The sequence below is a fragment of the Balaenoptera borealis genome (assembly GCF_965194805.1).
Source record: "Balaenoptera borealis genome assembly, chromosome: 1".
NCBI classification, from domain to species: domain Eukaryota; kingdom Metazoa; phylum Chordata; class Mammalia; order Artiodactyla; family Balaenopteridae; genus Balaenoptera; species Balaenoptera borealis.
Window position 1 is genome coordinate 82,406,286 of NC_138860.1, and position 14,088 is coordinate 82,420,373.

The 14,088-nt window shown below is 38.2% G+C and overlaps 1 protein-coding gene across 1 annotated transcript in view; it reads right to left on the minus strand.

The window, feature by feature from the left end:
* TDRD10 (tudor domain containing 10) overlaps positions 1 to 14,088 on the minus strand; it is a 44,864-nt gene that overhangs the window by 13,948 nt on the left and 16,828 nt on the right. The window lies entirely within an intron of this gene.

Here is a 14,088-nt window from a genome sequence, read left to right on the forward strand (position 1 = left end):
ATGATTCCATTTACATCAAACTCTAGAAAGGATAAATCTCATTTAAAGTGATAGAAAGCAGGTCAGTCACTGCCTGCGGGGCACGAAGCTGGGAAAGGGCACAAGAGAACCTTTTGGGTGACTGAAATGGTCTATATTTGATTGTGATGGTGGTTACATGGCTGCATACACTTGTCAAAATTCATCAAACTGTACACCTAAAAGGGCTTCATTTTACGTAATACTTCAATAGTTGATTTTTTAGTGTACATTTGTGAAATCTGGTTATGTCGCTCCCTGCTCAAACTGTCCAGTGTTCTCATTATTATGTGACTATATAAATAAATACCAATTGCTGCTGAATCAAGTTACATACTATGAAAATTTTTTTTAAATTTTAATATTAATGGGACTTCCCTGGTGGTCCAGTGAGTAGGACTCTGTGCTCCTAAAGCAGGGGGCCCGGATTCAATCCCTGGTCGGGGAACTAGATCCCACATGCATGCCACAACTAAGAGTTTGCATGCCACAACAAAGATCACACGTGCCACAAACTGAGACCTGGCACAGCCAAAATAATTAAAATAAATAAATTTATTTTTTAAAAATTTTAATATTAAAAAAAGTATGTATTATGATTACTTTTATCCTTATACAACCTTCTCCAGGAATTAACTGCTCCTTTTTTCCCCTCCATTTACTTGGATTTCCTTAAATCTCTGGCTAAGTTTTCCCACACCCTCCAATGGCTCGCTATAACACCTCTCCAGTCAATTTTATACTTTTCTTCATACAAATGTCACCCTGGAGTCTCACATCATCCTGCTCTGGCTGGACTGAGTGCTGTATAACAAGTGTTCTACCCCTTTGTCATCATCTGGGAAGTCTCAAGTCCCCCTCTTGGGTTGGACCTCCTGCTCCCAGCTTCCCTCATTTTTTGCCTTATTGCTTCATTGTACTGGAGCATATCCCTCCATAGCTTTCTGAGAACAGCTACGTGGGACATATATTTTTTGAGACCCTACATTTGTGAACAAGTCCTTATTCTACCTTCATTCTAGAGTAATTTAATTAAGAACAGATTTGGGGTTAGACATTATCTTCCTACAAAATTCAATGACACATTCCAATCCTATACCCTTCAATGTGGATTCTCTTTCTGAAGCTTTATCCAATACTCTAAAATATTTCTATAATGTGTCTTGGTGTAGGTTTTTATTTTCCCAGTCATTATCCTGGGTACTCACTGGTTGCTTTCAAACTAAAAACATATCCTTCACTCCTGGGAGACTTTGTTATATTTTTGATATTTTCTCTTCCACGTTGACCTGAACTCTTCCTGCATGTATATGTTGAACCACTGATCCTCTCATTTTACCTTTACTCTTCCCTAAAACAATTCTACTACAAAATATTTCGACTGATAAATCCTCTCCCCCAAAAGCTATTATAAAATTTGACAAAATTGTCAAAAACAACCATTTCAGTATTCTGGAAATTGAACAGAAGCATACAACAAACAGGCTGTCTGTTAAAAAACAACAACAACAGCAAACTACAGGCCCTTGGATAAGAATATGAGACTGAGGTGTGTCAGTCTGGAGCTTCTCCCACTCCCTGGTCCTTTGGCTGATAGTTCTACCACAGTAGACAAAGCTGTGAAAACCGGTTGCTTCAGAGGTGGCTGACTTTACTGGAACCTTGAAACATCAGAAAGTAAGAAAGAACATGGTAAGAAAAAATATGGGTAAGTACAATAGGTTTTCTTCTCATGAGTTTTCTAAATTATGTTTGACAGTTGAAATAAAAATTGTAACTGTCCAATATGGTTCTAAATGAACACAGAGGACATATTTAAGAAAATTACATTATAAACAGGGGAGGGTAAAGAGAAGTAGGGCTTCTAACCACTTAAAAAGGTATACAAAGAGATACACTTAAAAAACACTACAGCAGAAGCAAGAAGAACTACAATTCTGCAGCCTGTGGAAGGAAAACTATATTCACAGAAAGACAGACAAAATGAAAAGGCAGAGGACTTTGTACCAGATGAAGGAACAAGATAAAACCCCAGAAAAACAACTAAATGAAGTGGAGATAGGCAACCTTCCAGAAAAAGAATTCAGAATAATGATAGTGAAGAGATCCAGGACCTCAGGAAAGAATGGAGGCAAAGATCGAGAAGATGCAAGAAATGTTTAACAAAGACCTAGAAGAATTAAAGAACAAACAAAAGGGATGAACAATACAATAACTGAAATGAAAAATACACTAGAAGGAATCAATAGCAGAATAACTGAGGCAGAAGAACGGATAAGTGACCTGGAAGACAGAATGGTGGAATTCACTGCTGCGGAACACACTAAAGAAAAAAGAATGAAAAGAAATGAAGACAGTCTAAGAGACCTCTGGGACAACATTAAACGCAACAACATTCGCATTATAGGGGTCCCAGAAGGAGAAGAGAGAGAGAAAGGACCCGAGAAAATATTCGAAGAGATTATAGTTGAAAACTTCCCTAACATGGGAAAGGAAATAGCCACCCAAGTCCAGGAAGCACAGAGAGTCCCAGGCAGGATAAACCCAAGGAGAAACATGCCAAGACACATAGTAATCAAATTGACAAAAATTAAAGACAAAGAAAAATTATTGAAAGCAACAAGGGAAAAACGACAAATAACATACAGGGGAACTCCCATAAGGTTAACAGCTGATTTCTCAGCAGAAACTCTACAAACCAGAAGGGAGTGGCACCATATATTTAAAGTCATGAAAGGGAAGAACATACAACCAAGATTACTCTACCCAGCAAGGATCTCATTCAGATTCGACGGAGAAATCAAAAGCTTTACAGACAAGCAAAAGCTAAGAGAATTCAGTACCACCAAACCAGCTCTACAACAAATGCTAAAGAAACTTCTCTAAGTGGGAAACACAAGAGAAGAAAAGGACCTACAAAAACAAACCCAAAACAATTAAGAAAATGGGAATAGGAACATACGTATCGATAATTACCTTAAACATGAATGGATTAAATGTTCCAACCAAAAGACACAGGCTCGCTGAACGGATACAAAGACAAGACACATATATATGCTGTCTACAAGAGACCCACTTTAGACCTAGGGACACATACAGACTGAAAGTGAGGGGATGGAAAAAGATATTCCATGCAAATGGAAATCAAAAGAAAGCTGGAGTAGCAATACTCATAGCAGATAAAATAGACTTTAAAATAAAGAATGTTACAAGAGACAACGAAGGACACTATGTAATGATCAAGGGATCAATCCGAGAAGAAGATATAACAATTATAAATATATATGCACCCAACATAGGAGTACCTCAATACATAAGGCAAATGCTAACAGCTATAAAAGAGGAAATCGACAGTAACACAATAATAGTGGGGGACTTTAACACCTCACTTACACCAGTGGACAGATCATCCAGACAGAAAATTAATAAGGAAACACAAGCTTTAAATGACACAATAGACCAGATAGATTTAATTGATATTTATAGGACATTCCATCCAAAATTAGCAGATTACACTTTCCTCTCAAGTGCACATGGAACATTCTCCAGGATTGATCACAACTCAGGTCACAAATCAAGCCTCAGTAAATTTAAGAAAATTGAAATCATATCAAGCATCTTTTCCGACCACAACGCTAGGAGATTAGAAATCAGTTACAGGGGAAAAAACGTAAAAAACACAAACACATGGAGGCTAAATAATATGTTACTAAATAACCAAGAGATCACTGAAGAAATCAAAGAGGAAATCAAAAAATACCTAGAGACAAATTACAACGAAAACATGATGATCCAAAACCTATGGGATGCAGCAAAAGCAGTTCTAAGAGGGAAGTTTATAGCAATACAAGCCTACTTCAAGAAACAAGAAAAATCTCAAATAAACAATCTAACCTGACACCTAAAGGAACTAGAGAAAGAAGAACAAAGAAAACCCAAAGTTAATGGGTTGGGAGTTTGGGATTAGCAGATGCAAACTATTATATATAGAATGGATAAATAACAAGGTCCTACTGTATAGCACAGGGAACTATATTCAATATCCTGTGATAAACCATAATGGAAAATAATATGAAAAAGAATGTACATATATGTATAACTGAATCATTGTGCTGCACAGTAGAAATTAACACAATATTGTAAATCAACTATACTTCAGTAAAATAAATTTTAAAAAAAGATTTCAATTGAAAAAAAAACGCAAACCCAAAGTTAGAAGGAAAGAAATCATAAATATCAGAGCAGAAATAAATGAAATAGAAACAAAGAAAATAGCAAAGATCAATAAAACTAAAAGCTGGTTCTTTGAGAGGATAAACAAAACAGATAAACCTTTAGCCAGACTCATCAAGAAAAAGAGGGAGAGGATTCAAATCAATTAAAATTAGAAATGAAAAAGGAGAAGTTACAACGGACACTGCAGAAATACAAAGCATCGTAAGAGACTACTACAAGCAACTCTATGCCAATAAAATGGACAATCTGGAAGAAATGGACAAATTCTTAGAAAGGTATAACTTTCCAAGACCAAACCAGGAAGAAATAGAAAATATGAACAGACCAATCCCAAGTAATGAAATTGAAACTGTGATTAAAAATCTTCCAACAAGGCTTCCCTGGTGGCGCAGTGGTTGAGAATCTGCCTGCCAATGCAGGGGACACAGGTTCGAGCCCTGGTCTGGGAAGATCCCACACGCCGCAGTGCAACTAGGCCCGTGAGCCACAATTGCTGAGCCTGCGCGTCTGGAGCCTGTACTCCGCAACAAGAGAGGCCACGATAGTGAGAGGCCCGCGCACCGCGATGAAGAGTGGCCCCCGCTTACTGCAACTAGAGAAAGCCCTCGCACAGAAACGAAGACCCAACACAGCCATAAATAAATAAATAAATAAATAAATAATTTTTTTTAAAAATGTATGTTGAACTCCTAACCCCCAGTACCTCAGAATGTGACCTTATTTGGAAACAAGGTCCTTATAGAGGTAAGCAAGGTAAAACAATCACTAGGGTGGGTCCTAATCCAATATGAGTGTGTCCTTATAACAGAGCCAGACACAGAGGGAAGACAATATGAAGACACACAAGGAGAATGTTATGTGAAGATAGAAGATTGGAGTGACAAACCTATAAGCCAAAGAACACCAAAGATTGTTGGCAAACCACTAGAAGCTAGGAAGAGGCAAGGAATAATTCCCCCACAGGTTTCAGAGGGAACTTTGCCTTGCTGATGCCTTAATTTTGGACTTCTAGCCTCCAGAACTGTGAGACGATCAATTTCTGTTGTTCTAAGCAGCCCAGTTTGTGGTACTTTGTGATAGCAATCCTAAGAAACTAATACAATGATTCATTATCAAAAAAAAAAAACCTCTCAGAAAAACAGGAATAGAGGAGAACTTCCTCAACTTAATAAAGAACATCCATCCAAAAACCTATGATAATATCATACTTTATTGTGAAAGACTGAATGCTTTCTACACTAAAAGAATAAGGCAAGGATGTCCACACTCACTACTCTAATTCAACATAGTGCTGGAAACCTAGCCAGTACTAAGAAAAAGAAACAGAAGACGTATAGATCACAAAGGAAAAAATAAAACTGGCCCTATTTACAAATGATATTATTGTCTACACAGAAAATCCCAAGAAATCTACAAAAAAGAAAAGAAAAAAACAAATTCCTATCACTAGTAAGTTCAGCAAAGTAACAGGATACAAGATAAATATACAAAAATCAATTGTATTTCTATATACTACCAATGAACAAGGTGACACAGAAACCAAAACTACAGTGCAACTTATAATCACTCAAATAAAATGAAATACTTAAGTGTAAATCTAGTAAAATATATTAGGACCTGTATGCTGAAAACTATACAATGTTGATTAAAGAGATCAAAGAAGGTCTAAATCAATGGAAATTTATACTGTGTTCATGGACTGGAAGACCCAACATATAATAAAGATATCAATTCTCCTTAAACTGACATATAGGTCTAATGCAATTGCTAGCAAAATTCCAGTCAAAATTTTGGTAGGTATAGATAAAACTACTCTAAAATCTATATACAAAGGCAAAAGAAATAGAACAGCTAAAACAATATTGAAAAACAATAAAGTTGGAGGAATCAGTCTACCCAATTTCAATACTTTTTATAGCTACAGTAACTGAGACAGTAGGAGGCATAGACATGTAATCAATGAAACAAAATTGAGGACCCAGAAATGAACCCACACAAATATGTCCAACTGATTTCTGATAAAACTGCAAAAGCAATTTAATGGAGGAAATGGTGCTGGAGAAACTGAACATCTATAGGAAAATAATAAAACTCAACCTAAGTTTCAAAGCTTATATAAAAATTAACTCAAAATGGAACATGGGCTTTAAAATGTAAAGCTATATAACTTTTTAAAAAATAGGATAAATTCTTTGAGACGTGGGGCTGGCCAAAAAGTTTTTAGACCTGACAACAAAAGCATCATTCATAAAAGGAAAAATTGATAAACTGGACTTCACTGAAATTTAAAACTTCTGCTCTGCAAAAAACCCTGTTAAGAAAATGAAAAAAACAAGCTACAGAGTAGGAGAAAACATTTGCAAACCATGTATCCAACGAAGGACTAGTATCTAGAATACATAAAGAACTCTCAAAACTCAATGGCAAAAAAAATCAAACAATCCAATTAGAAAATGGGCAAAAGGAAGAAAGAGATATTTCACCAAAGAGGATATACAAATAGTAAATAAGCACATGAAAAGGTGTTCAACATTAGGGAAATGCAAATTAAAACCCTTAGGGAAATGCAAATTAAAACCATAATAAGATATCACCATATACCTATCAGAGTGGTTAAAATTAAAAAGTGACAATACCAGGGGACTTCTCTGGTGATCCAGTGGTTAAGATCCCACGCCTCCAGTGCAGGGGGCACAGTTCAACCCCTGGTCAGGGAACTAAGATCCCACATGCCGAGGGGTGTTGCCAAAAAAAGTGACAACACCAAATCCTGGAGGGGATGCAGAGAAACCCCTCATACATCCCTAGCAGGAATGTAAAACGGTAGAGCCACTCTGAAAACAGTTTGGCTGTTTCTTAAAAAAGTAAACATGCAATGACCATACCACTCAGCAATTTTAATTCTGGGCATTTATCCCAGAGAAACACACAAACTCCATACGTGAATATTTATAGCAACTTTATTTGTAACAGTCAAAAACCAGAAACAATGTAGATACCCTTCAATGGGTAAATGGTTAAGCAAACTGTAGTACATCCATACCATGGACTACTACTCAGCATTGAAAAGGAATAAACTATTAGTATATGCAACAACACCTGGATGAATCTCCAAAAATTATGCTGACTGAAAAAAACCCATCCCAAAAGGTTATATATTATATATTATATTATTCCATTCATATAACATTCTTGAAATTAAAGAAACAGAGAACAGATTAATTGCTCCAGGGGCTAAGGTGGGGATGGGGATGGGAGGGAAATGGGTGTGGCTATAAAAGGGCAACAGGAAGGATCCTTGTGGTGGTGATGGAAATGCTCTGTATCTTGACTGTATCAACGTTAATACCCTGGTTGTGAAATTGTTTTGTAAGATGTTACCATTGGGGGAAATGGATAAAGGGTACAGGGGATCTCTGTATTGTTTTTTACAAGTAACTGCATGTGAATCTACAATTATCTCAAAAAGAAAAGTTTAATTGAAAGAAAAAAAAAAGTTCTTATTGTGCCATAAAAGCAGCATAAAAGCAGGCAGAGGGCCACTGGCCAAAGTTTGCTGACCCCTTTTCCTGGTTAGTCATATTATTGCAAATATCTTCTCCCAGTTTTTGTCTTGAATTTATCTTCCTTTATATTAGCTTTCAAAGAAGATAAATTCATAATTTTAATTCATCCACCCTTTTTTTTTTTTCCGGTTAACTCTTTATGCCTTAATAAATCTTATTCTACTCTGAGGTCATAAAGATATTCTTGTACATTTTTGCCTAAAAGTTTTAAAGTTTTGTCTTTCACATTTAAGTCTCTAGTCCATCTAGAGTTTTTTTTCAATTTTTTATTCTTTTTAAAATTTTATTTATTTATTTTATTAATTTTATTTTTGGCTGCGTTGGGTCTTTGTTGCTGCGCGCGGGCTTTTCTCTAGTTGCTGCGAGCAGGGGCTACTCTTCGTTGCAGTGCGCGGGTTTCTCATTGCGGTGGCTTCTCTTGTTGCAGAGCACTGGCTCTAAGTGCGCGGGCTTCAGTAGTTGTGGCTTGCAGGCCCTAGAGAGCAGGCTCAGTAGTTGTGGCGCACGGGCTTATTTGCTCCGCGGCATGTGGGATCTTCCCGGACCAGGGCCCGAACCCGTGTTCCCTGCACTGGCAGACGGATTCTTAACCACTGAGCCACCATGGAAGCCCCAGAGGTTATTTTTGTGCATGAGGTAAGGCAGGGATATAATTTCGGATTTTTCTACATGAATAAGCAATTGTCCAGACTCAATAACTAAAGTGTCCATCTTTTCACCAGAGATGTACAACTCTACCAGAATAGTCAGTAGTTTCTGCATTTGCATGAGCCTCCTTTGGGGGCTCTCTATTGTATTTTATTGGTCAAACTGTCCAACCCTAGGCCAATAGTACGTCTTCTTGTAGGGCAAGGCCTCCCATCTTTATTTTCAGGAAGAAATGTCTTAAATATTCATAGGCTTTTGTACTTCCATATAAATTTTAGAATCAGCCTGTGGGAATTTTTATTGAAATTATACAGAATCAAAAGATTAATTTTGGGAGAATGACTCTTAAATAACTCTTATTCTGTCTTCCTATCCATGAACATGAAACTTCTCCTATTTTAGAATTCCTTAAAGACTTTCAATAAAGCTAAATTATTTCCTCCAGATAGGCCATGAGCACCTTTCACTGGATTTATTCCTAGGTACCTTAATTTTTAAAACTGCTCTTATAAATGGTATATTTTAAAAGTTATTTTGTTGTTTATTCATGGAAATACAAATAAAATTGATTTTTATATACCTGATATATATCCAGCTACCTTGTTAAAATGTTATTTCTAATAATTTACGTATTATTTAAGTTTTTCTATGTAAAGAAACATCATCTGTAAATAATGAGTTTTATTTACCCTGTTCCAATATTTATGCCTTTAACTTATTTTCCTTTCCTCACTAGATAAAACTAGACTTCCAGTATATCCTTGTCTTGTTCCTATTTTTAAAGAGAATGCTTATAATGTTTTTCTATTAAAATATTATCTTCTGTAGAGTTTTGGGAGATAGCTTTTATCAGGTTAAGAATAACCTTCCATTTCTAGCTGCTAAGAAACTTTATTTTTTAAATCATAAATCAGTAGTGAATTTTATCAAATGCTTTTGCTGTGTCTATTTAAGATGATCATATGGTTTTCACTCTTTAATCTGTTAATGTAGTGAAAGATCTATCGTTTTTCTTTCTTTTTTTTTGGCCGCGCCATATGGCTTGCGGGATCTCTGTTCCCTGACCAGGGACTGAACCCAGGCTTTGGCAGTGAAAGCCAAGAATCCTAACCACTAGGCCACCAGGGAACTCCTGATTTATCATTTTTCTAATATTAAGCTACTTCTGCATTTCTAGAAAAAAATCCAACTGCCGTGATGTATAATACTATCTTCATTAGCCAATATTGACTTCATTTTGCCAATATTTTGTTTAGAAACATTGCATGTGTATTCATGTGAGTGAAACCAGCCTGCAATTTTTCTCTCTTATTCTCTCCTGTCTGATTTGATATCAGGGTTATATTGGCCTTATAAAATGAACTAGCAAGTATCTCACTTATACTTTAGAAGAATTTATATAATATTGGAATTTTCTGTTCCTTGAAAATTCAGTAAAATTTGCCTATAAAACCATCTGGGCTTGGTGTTTTCTTTATAAGAAGATTCTAAACTTTGATTCAACTGGTTTACAGATATAGGACTAGCAGTTTCTTTTATTAGTTTTGAAAATGATATACTTTAAGAAATGTGTCCATTTCTTCTAAGTTTTCAAGTTTATTACCGTATTAGCTTATATTTTAATATCTGCTACATCTATAGTTATGATCTTTTTATTACTAATGTTTACCTATGCCCTTTTCTCCTTTTTTCTTGATTAATCATTCCAAAGGTTTTTCTGTTTCATTAATCTCTTTAAAGAATGAAATTTTGACTTTATTGATCCCTTCTATTGTAGCTTTGTTTTTTATGCTTCTTGTTTTCCCCCTAGCTTTACTAAGATATAATTGTAGCTTTGTTTACAAAATTTTAAATTTTTAAAAACTTTGTTTTAAAAATTTTGTCTGTTCCTTATTTGGGTTTATTTTTACTTTTTATCTGCCTCTTCAATCAACTCTAAGCTCATTTATTTTCATCTTGTCTTCTTTGCTCATTTAAGCATTCAATATTATACACTTCCCTATAAGTATTGCTTTCGCTGTATCCCACAACTTTTTTTTTTTATAAATTTATTTATTTTATTTTTGGCTGCGTTGGGTCTTTGTTGCTGAGAGCTGGCTTTCTCTAGTTGAGGCAAGCGGGGCTACCCTCGTTGCGGTGCACGGGCTTCTCATTGCAGGGGCTTCTCTTGTTGCGGAGCACAGGCTCTGGCATGCAGGCTTCAGTAGTTGTGGCACGTGGGCTCTAGACCGCAGGCTCAGTAGTTGTGGCGCATGGGCTTAGTTGCTCCGAGGCATGTGGGATCTTCCTGGACCAGGGCTCGAACCCGTGTCCCCTGCACTGACAGGCGGATTCTTAACTACTGTGCCACCAGGGAAGCCCTATCCCACAACTTCTGATGAGAAAAATTTTCCTTATCGTTCAGTTCTAAGTACTTTTTTTTTTTTGGCTGTGCAATGCAGCATGCAGGATCTTAGTTCCCCGACCAGGGACTGAACCCGTGTCCCCTGCAATGCAAATGTGGAGTCTTAACCACTGGACGGCCAGGGAAGTCCCCTAAGTACTTCTAAATTTCTCTTATGATTTCTTCTTTGACCCATGTGTTGTTTACTTAGGAATATGTTTTTAGGTTTCCAAATGTATGGAGATTAGTGTTCATCTACTGGTTACTTATTTCTAATGTAAAAGCATTGGGAATGTTCCTGAGAAATGATAGCCATCCCAAAAGGAAGAAGGCGAGCCTCTTAACACTCTTTTCTAGTACCTGGTTCTGGCATGACAGTACTCACCCGTCCCAAATAACCCTAAAACTGGACGAACTATATGAATTAACCGTTTCTGGCACAGGCTAATGATAGTGGATAGCAGACAGCAGTTTGCCTGAGAAAAGGAAAGCACAGGCGGTGAGCCCACATTTACTCTGGGCATTTTCCCAAACCACAGCAAAGGCAAGCAGAGCTTGGGCAGTCAGTGGCAGTCTTCCTGGGCAGAAGAAACCCAGATAAGAGTTTTGGTGCCAGGAATTTGTGAGACAGGGTACCAGAGAGAAAGGAGTCAGAGAAAAGCCCCAGAAATCTAGAGGCTGACCCCAGGTCCTTGGCTGAATCCTAGGCTGCTCGTGTGCAGGGCAAGTTCTGGGAGGCCTTCGAGAGAAGAGCTGCCGTAGAAGGTAGAGGACAGGGAGCTAAGAGAGGAATACAGGAATCAAAGATCTCACAGTGCTGGGGAGACAACAGAGTTCCGACCCGGCCAGAGTGCAGAGACCTTGGTAAGCACCCTGAGACCCTCACCCTAGAAGGTCAAGCCTTAGGAAAAGGATTTTGCCCAAGAACTACGGCTCAAACTGAAGTATACTAATTCGAACAAAGAAAACCAACTTTAATAAGATCAGAAGGCCAGCTAGTGATTTCATTTTTGCTAGGAAAAAAAAATCAACACTATTTAGAGAACATAATATAAAGTCTCTACAATACAACATCCATAATATCCAACATACAATCAAAAATCACCATATTTGTAAGAAGTCTTGACCCTTAAGCAAGGAGGTAAATGTCAATAAAGGCAGAGCCACTAATGACCCAGCTGTTGGAATTAGCAGAAAATGATTTTATAACTACAGTAAGCATGTTAAAGAACATGGAAGAAAAGATAAACAAAATGGATGAAAAGATGGAAGAGTTCAGCTGAGAAATGGGGAAAAAAGAACCAAATGGCAGTTGAAAACTACACTATCTAAAATGAAAAATGCATTAGCTGGGCTTAATAGCAGAGTGGACATAACAGCAGAAACGATTAGAGATTTCCAAGACAGGTCAGTTGGAAAGAGTGGGAAAGCTGTGGCCATACCTATACTGAGAGCAGTTAGCAAGGTGGTGTGAATATCTTCAGCGGCTCACGGGGCAGCTTCAGAAGAGGCTGAGGGCTGGGTTCAACTGAGAGAGGGGTTTTGCAAGATATGACCTAGTGAGCTAAGGGAATTCAGGTCGTTTGAACTAAGGTAGTTATAACTATGGAATCTCAGCTAAGAAGGGAAGTGAGGGAGCAAAGAGTGTTGAACAGTGAAGAAATGGTGAGGCAGTGAATTTTGGGTCCCAGTGTGTCTAATCATTAGACTGGGGCCTTTAGAGCCTTGCTACTCAAAATGTGGTCCCAGGACCAGTAGCACCAGCACCACCTGGCACTTGTGAAAATTCTCAGGCCCTGCCCCAGATGCCCTCAATCAGTATCTCTGCAGGTGAGGCTCAGCAAGCTGTTTACCAAGCTCATCAGTGATTCTGACGCTGTTAAAGTTTGAGAACTGCTCCTCCAAAGTAACAGAGCTGCAAAGAAGGGGAGAGGGGCAGAGTGGGATGCTCGAAATGGATATTTTGGAGATGTTCAGTTATGAGCAATGACAAGGTCTGAGATATAACTCAGGGAATGGGAAACTGTGACTGAGTGGAAGAAAAGATCAGTAAAGATAAATGGTCTAGAAATAAGGGGCCAGACTCTTAGATCATCCACAGGGACACAATGTGAGTGTTATTAAGAGAGAAAGACAGTGAGTCAGAAGCTGAAGTTATGGGGGGGGGGGCATGACAGCGAGAATGGCAGATGACTGCAACCAAGAAGGTCAGTACGTAGTATAATCTGACAGCCTGCCCTTCCAAGAGCTAGAGTTTAAGGAGAATGGAAAAAAAATATTTTGGACTAGCAAGGGGAGCCACCTCTGACAATCTTACTGTGGTGATTCCAATCCACCTCTCAACTCCCATCTCCAACTTCTGCAGCAATGGCTGACCTTGTTAACTGCCTGCCAACAGGCATTCTCCCTTCCCTTGCTGACAGATCCCCAAGTTTAGCAACAATGTACCTATTTTAAAAGCTATACTTTCTAGCCTCCTCTGCATTGAAGGTCACCAGTTGTAGTTCTCTCCAACACAACAGAAGCAGAATTGTGGTCAGGCTTCTGAGAATGCGGCTTTTATGAGGATACAGTCTCTCGACCCTCTGCCTCTCCCCTTCTTCCTGCCTGGAACTCTGATAACATCACGGAGTGCCCATACCAACCTTGGACTCCTTACCTCCTGAATTCTTCTACAGGAAAGAAAAACAAATAGCTAACTTGTTTAAGTCACTGTCGGCTGCATATATGAGGAAATCAGAACAAGTCAATCGCTAACAATTCAGGCTCTGAAGCGGGATGCTTTGCTCCTGGTTCACCTTTACCTACTGAGAACGGGCCCACCTCACCAGAGGGATGCTCCCAGGGCTTAGTTATGGGCCTTCTCGTCTCTGTCCACAAAGGCAGCCCCCACCAGGCGCTAACCCACCATTAACTCTCCCCTTCCAATACCTCACATTTGTCCTCCTGCCGGGAAGGACCAGATTTTATTCACTTTTGTCTTACTTACCCTCACACCAGCAGCCAGAACAAGGCTGTGCAAACAATAGATACTCAATTAATGTCTGCTACGTTAAACAAGTAAAAGCCTCAATTTCAATAACCCACGTTGAAAAGGCCCTGACTGAATTGCCTAATAACCCATTTTTTGTCCTTGCTAAGAATACAGCCTTCCTTTCATTTCAAAATTCCAAGTTTTCTATACTAACCTTGCTCCCAACTGTTAAAGGTCATAAAAGCCCCCGAATTTCATCCCAG